The 7,012-nt window shown below is 54.4% G+C and overlaps 1 pseudogene; it reads left to right on the plus strand.

Moving 5' to 3' along the window:
• The first annotated feature begins 3,702 nt into the window (after positions 1-3,702).
• LOC123601360 lies at positions 3,703-4,987 on the plus strand (annotated as a pseudogene).
• The last annotated feature ends 2,025 nt before the right edge of the window (positions 4,988-7,012 follow it).

The raw sequence follows: 7,012 nt of genomic DNA on the forward strand, positions 1-7,012 counted from the left end.
AGGGCAAGCGTAAGGACGGGGTTTCTCTTTCTGAGGAACAGAAGCAAAGTTTCTTTCTGGGCCGTCAGGGAGTGCAGGGAGAGGAGGTGCACCTGACCCACACTCGGGTGCTCGTGGAGGCGTCAGCAGGCACAGCTGGGGCTCGGCAAGAGTTTTAGGCCGGACTTGCGAGGACCATACGGGACTGTGCCCCAGTCATCCAGGGAGGGGGCAGGGAAGAGACCGGGTCCGGGGCGGCCGGCCAGTGCTGTCGGCTCCAGACAACAGGCAGCAGGGGCGCCCTCGGCGGAGTGGCCGACAGGCTGGAGGGAAAGCACGAGACACGGGGTGAGAAAATGAAGCCAGAGGGGGACTGACAGGAGCTGCTGAGAGCTCGGGAAAGGCGAGGCGGGCGACCCCTCTTTCCCGCTCACGACCGGTGTTCCCGCGCCCGCCTCGGGTGAGGTGCCCGCTCAGACGCGCCGCGCACAGGGAGGACCACTGCGGCGACATGGCCATCAGGCTCCGCCCTACAGCCCAGGCGCGGGCGTGTGTCTCGCGGAGCGGGGCTTAGCGCGGGGCCGCGGGGCCGCAGCGGCTCTGGCTCCGGCGCCTTCCAGGCGGAGGCGAACGGCAGGCTTCACGGTAAACCTGTGAGCGGAAAACGTAGTGCAAGAGTAGCTTGCCGTCATTCAGAATGGAAGCTGGCGCTGGACGCTACCTGACTTCTCAGGAATACTTCACATTCGTGCTCTCCGACGAGGACAGAGTGCGTGACTGTCTAAGACCGTCATCTCCAATACAGACGACCGCTTTGGGGCAGAGTTTCACGCCGCGCTACCCAAGCCTCCCGTCGTACGCGTGCGTGCGTGTGCGTGCGTGTGTGTGTGTGTGCGAGCGCGCGCGCGCGCAAGCGGCGCGTCCTTGCCCCTCCGGCCAGCTGCGTGGAGCGTGGAGCGTGGGGCAGGGAGGACAGCGGCGCCCCCGGTACCGCGCTCGCGTGGCGTTCTAGCTCAGCCTTGGGGCGCAGTGGGCCTCACAAGCCCCGCGCTGGCTCCAAGCCACCTTTCTGGTGGTCATCCCTGCTTTCGCGGCTATTATGAGCCCATTCGGTTACAGGGCCCTCCTCGGCTGCATTTAAACACGCTCGCATCTCCCTCGCCCTAAAAGCGAACAAGCCAGAGCCTGTCTTTGACTCGCACAGCCCTCCATCCTCTGCCCCAGCTCCCGCCCGTGCACGGGGCAATTCCTCCCCTTGCCTCTCTGCTGCTCACCTCTCATGGCCTCCCTGCCCACTGCAGCCTGCCTTCTGGGCACCTCACTCCCCTAGAACGCGCGCCCTTAAGTCGCCTGTGACCCAGGGACACTTCAGTCTTCCTCTTCGTAGTCGTCCAGCAGCTTCCAGCAGCGGACTCTTGAACCGCCCTTCTGCGGTCCTTGCAGGCACAGCATTCTTGGGTTCTTCCTACATCACAGGCTGCTCCTTGCCGCTCCCTCCAGGTCCGCCCGTCACCGGCCAGCCAGCATTCCTGTCCTTGGGCGCGGGCTGGTTCTCTCCTCTTCTCTGAACTCTCACTGGTGGCACCGTGTCTCTGCTTGGGTTGCCATCTATTTTTCTGCCTCTCTAGGGTTCATCTGCAGCTCATTCCTCTCTGTATACAGATGCTCACTAGGACATCTGAAAGTCACCTCAGCCTCCATGGTGCAAGGCCAAACTTGGGGTCAATTCTCTTCTCCCACAGCCCTGCTCAGCCCCCGGTAATCACTGCCCTCCCCCCCCTCCGCCCCCCAAGAGGCACCACCAGGCATCCCGTTGTGCAACTTAGGAACCCAGGGGGCCTCAGACACCTCTCCATGCAGCCTCCATGGCCAGACCACCACCTGTTTCATCCTACGTCCTCGATAACTTAGGACTCTGTACATTTCTTTACATCTTTGCTGTCCCTTCCTAATCCAAACCACTGTCACTGTTTCCTGGACCACAACAGCCACTTAAGTGGTCTTTCCACATCCCCTCTCACTTGCCTCCCTCCAAGCCATGTTGTAGCCACTCTGCACAACGGGTTCTGCCTTGAGCCTCAGACATGAGGATACTACTCTCCTAGAGAGAGTAGGGCCTCCTTAGGGTCATAGCAGGGCTGCAGTTTCCAGGGCAGGAAGGCTAACCCGCAGGCAGGCTGGAGGTTAGACACAGAGCTCAGCCAGGCCTCCTAGGGAATGGAGAAGAGGCTCTGAAATTTGCAGTATCAGGTTTCAGAAAACATGGGGTCAGGGTCAGCAGAGCAGCTGGTAGTGGGGAAGGCCAGGCCCAGCTAATTTCCTGTCAGAATGGCCCAGAGGCCCCAGCCCCTCTCTGGGCTGGCCACAGGGGAGGAGATGCCGGGAATGGCTCACATTCCTCTGGCTGGGGCTGCACTGAACCTCGAACCTCGGGGGACCTGTGGGGAGTGAGGAGGTGGATCTCTGAGGCCAGAGTCGGGGACTCTCTGCAGGGACCAGGCATCTGGTGTGCAACCCTTAGGCTGGAATGGGGCCAGAGACTGTAGAGCAGACACAAAAAAGAGCATCACAGCTGCTGAAGCTTTAAGAGAAACGAGCCCAACCTCACTTTCAGATGAGGAAATAGGCTCAGACAGGACCAGCTCTCATCAGGATCACATGAGCATCCCTGTTCTAAGCCCTGAACTCTGTTTCTTCTGGCCAGGCTTGCATTTCCTGGAAGGCCCTGCTTTGCTGAGCTGTGTGACAGTGGGGGGCAAGCTGGGCCAGGCCTGTGCTCCTTTTGGCAGGAACCCTTGCTTTCGGATAGAGATATATGCTTCTCAGGCGGTCTGTGGGGTGGACAGCTTGTGCTGAGAGGGTGTAAGGGTGCTGAGTTGGCTGTGGGCCCCTCTGTCCTCTCCTTGGAGGCCTTAGCTCATTCCACCAGCAGAGGAAACTTTATGTCCTGGTCCAGTCCCCAGGAGGGTGAGGTCATAGAAGTGTGCTCTTGGCCTTGAATGACCTTCTAAGTGGCCCGGCCTGGCTGGGTGGGAGGTAGAGGTTTCAGGTCCCCTGTACTGTCCATTCTCTGGCCCCAAGATTGGCCTGGTTGAAGTAAGATGGCTGGGGAGGGTGAGACCAGGACTCAGTCGCTCAAGCCTGCGTCTGAACCCACCTCCATCAGACACTATCGTCTGACCGGGGCGGGTCATCTGACCTTTCCAAACCATGGAGCCTTCTTTGCCCAGCTACCTCCTTCCTGGCCTAAGACTTAGCATAAATGTCATTTATTCAGGTGTCAACCTGAAAATAGTCACGACAAGAGGCAAACGAGTGTGTATTTGGGATCAGAGAATTGCAGTTTGGGGAGCACAGATTCTGGCAGTAACCAGCGAAGCGTCTTGCCTTTAGGTGAAAGCAAGGGGTTTTATGGGAAGGAGGAAGGCTGGTAATTCCATGACTTGGTACAAACAGGCTGCACTGCTGTGTGCACTGACTATTCTGTTAACACACAGAACTATTCCTGGTACGCTTTAGTTAACTGCTCTGTCTTCAGAAAGTCCACAACCAACAGTTTTTGGCCAGGATGCCTGCTGTCCTGTTGACTCTGTGGACAATCGCTTAAAACAACTGCTGTTTTGCCCGGTTCAAACAAGGGCAGGTAAGGCCGTTTCTCCGTAGTGGCCTCCCTGACTCTATTTTGAAATGACTGTAGTCACATCACTTTTTCATGCTGGAAAGTCTTCTCTGGATGCCCACCCAGGGCTGGACTAGGATCTCTTCCCATTTTTCTGCAGGACCCTAGCTGTCCCACCAGGTCACAGCTCTGATTATGCTAGATATCATACCTTGCAGGTACGGATAATGGCTTATTTTACTTGGGGTCCAAAGTAGCCAGAACGGGCACCAGCACATAGCAACTACTAATAAAAGCATGTTGACTGAATGAATCATGGGCAGACAAATGCACAGGAAGATGGACAGTCTGATTTGGGGTGACTGGCTCATTCATAGTAGGCTCCATCCTACAGTAGGAGGTTTGAGGGGAACATGTGCATGGTCAGGCTTGCCGTGGCACCTCACATACTGAAGCCCCAGCAGAGAAATAACTCCCAGCTGCTTCCCACTGGTGACGTCTCAAGTGATAGGGTCACAGCAGGGACCCCCAGCCCCACCTGCTAAACTCAGCTGCCCCTAGGAAATGTGGATGTTGAGAGAGGATGCCAAACACTGGTGGACTCTAGGTGACAGGTGGGCTTGTGTCAGTGTGCACGTAAAGTGCCTGTGACACTAGGGTGGGTACATGTGCAAGTGTACATGGTGAACATGCATGCCCTTGTCTGTTGTCTATGTGTCAGGATGTGTTTGCATGTCTGTGTGTGAGTGCCCCCAGCCCCCCAGGGTCTTGCAGTAACCCCCTGCAAGTACAGCCCCCGAAGCCCACATCTCCCCCGGCACTTCAGCCCTCTGCCTCCCTCTTGCCTCTCCTTGGGCCATCCCGCATCTAGTGTCCCTGTCCTGGGCTCCTGTGCCCTGCACACACTTCTGTCGCTGCACACATCACTGTGGGGCATTTGTGTCATGCCGTATTAGTTTTCTGTTGCTGTTCTAACACATTACTACAGATTTAGTGGCTTAAAACAACAGATTTATTGCTCTCTGGGCTCGGATCTAGTTTGTGGCAACATGGTTAAATGCACCAAGAAGGTTGGAATCATTGGTAAATATGGGACCTGTTATGGTGCCTCCCTCAGGAAAATGGTGAAGAAAATAAGAAACAAGTCAGCATACCAAGGACACTTGCTCCTTCTGTGGCAAAACCAAGACGAAGAGGTGAGCTGTGGGGATCTGGCCTCGTGGTTCCTGCATGAAAATGGTAGCCAGTGGTCCCCGGTCCTACAACACCACTTCTCCTGTTACAGTAAAGTCAGACATCAGAAGACTGAAGGAGTTGGCAGGCCAGTAGAAGCTCTACCATTTGAAACATAGCTAGCCTATAATAAATGGGCTAATTTCTGTAACAAAACAAACAGATATATTATCTTACAGTTCTGAAGGTCTGAAGTCCAAATGGGTCTCAAGGTGTCAGCAGGCCTGCATTCCTTCTGGAGGCTTCAGGGGAGAATGTTTCCTTGCCTCCTCCAGCTTCCAAAGGCTGCCCACATTCCTTGGCCCATGGCCCCTTCCATCTTCAAAGCCTGAAATGATTGGCCGTGTTTCTCATGTTGCATCTCTCTGCCACTCACTTCTTCCTCCTCCTTCAACTTATAAGCACCCTTGTGATGACACTGGACCCATCCAAGATGACCTTGAGGTCAGCTGATGAGCAGCCTTAATTTCATCTGCAACCTTAATTGTCCTTTGCCATGTCACGTAGCATGTTCACAAATCCTGGGGATTTGGATGCACACGTCTTCGGGCATGGGGGGCTTTATTCTGCACACCACAGATGGTCTGTCTCTTTTGGTTGTGAGCTCTTTGGGCCTGTGCTGTATCTTACTCATCCAGAGACTTCTTGGGACTGAAAGAGTGCCCATGCCCAGGCTGTACTAGGTGTTTATTACATATTTGAGTAAATCTGATTCAATCAATGCTATGTTGAGAATCCATTTGTCCTGGGTACTTTTATCCAGGTACACAGCTTTCATCCCCATTTTATAGGTGAGGAAAATAAGGCTCAGAGAAGTTAGGCCAAAAAAGCTAGTATGTGACAAAGCCAGAAGCTTCAGTATATACTGCCCTCAGGTAGAAAACGCTGACACCTTTGTTCCTTTGGGTCTAGAGATCCAAAAGAGAAGTACCTAGACCTTGGGTGGTGGCCATGAAAATGCACCTCTCAGATTTCAGACTAGCTCCCGCGACTGTGCTCCGATAGCCATCACAGTTTTTACGCTGAGGCCCACAGGCTGCTGTCAGCCAGTGACTAAGGTGGGTTTCTTCTAGGGAGATACAAGATTTCCCTGGTGGGCAGTTTTGGCACACAGGGCTCCCCACTGGCCTTGCTATTTTTAGATCTGAACTGCAGCCCAAGACTCTTCCACCCCACCTTCCATCCTCTTGTCTCTTGTTCACATCACTGTGTCAAACCTACATCACTGATGTCCCTCTCACCGCCCCACCCCACCCCACTCCCTGACCAGTGTCCTGCTCACCTACCTTCATACCTGTTCACTCTGTAAGTCTTTTGCATGCAGAGTCCTGTCTTAGTGGAAGGACCAGAACTAACATAAGCGGCCTGAGGAAACAGTGGCAAGATGGGGATCTGGGACTGTCACAGCGGATGGGGAGGAGGATGCTGTCCTGGTTGATGGGGGCCCCAGATAGTCCCTAAAGCAAGGTAGCAGCTCAAATATTTCACTGGGAATATTTCATCGGGAATTTTCCAGTTTCCTGGAGGAGAAGAATGTTGAGGTAGGTGTGATAATCCAGGCACTCGAAAAATAAGGGGGTTGGGAACAATGCCCTCAAAAAGTTGGCTGGTTACTGTGAACTCATGCTGATGTTCTGCAGAGGGATGAAGAGGGACTATGGGCCACTGACAAACAGTTAACAGGGAGGTGTGAGAGCCGGCAGGCCTCCACAGTAGCTTACAAAGAAGCCCTTATCTCTGGCAGTGGAGAACAGATATAGCTGAGAGGCAGGCTGGAGATAAGAGTTGCACAGATAAGTCTGATTGCTCAGCCAAGGTAGTTATGTGAAGGTCAGGCCCTGGTGGGGAAAAACTGGAACCCTGAAACATGAGCTAAAGACATCAGGATGGATGCCCCTGAAGATGTTGGTGCTGCAGCCTTCCTGACCCTTGATGCTTGCAGAGATGGCCATCCCTCCTCCTAAGAGCTCCCATCTCTGCTGTGCTGAAAGATGGCCACAGAGGCCTCACCCTTGCTGGGCAACAGGTACCCTCTCAGGTGCTGCCCCCACTTCCCCTCCTGGTAGCCTAGGACAGTAATTAGGGTTGAATTCCAGACTAATCCAGCTGGGGCACACTGGACCTGGTAATGGAGGAAAGAGACACTACATGAAAGAATGGTAACTATCACGGACACTGGCA

The sequence above is a fragment of the Leopardus geoffroyi genome, chromosome D1 (assembly GCF_018350155.1).
Source record: "Leopardus geoffroyi isolate Oge1 chromosome D1, O.geoffroyi_Oge1_pat1.0, whole genome shotgun sequence".
Classification (NCBI taxonomy): Eukaryota; Metazoa; Chordata; class Mammalia; order Carnivora; family Felidae; genus Leopardus; species Leopardus geoffroyi.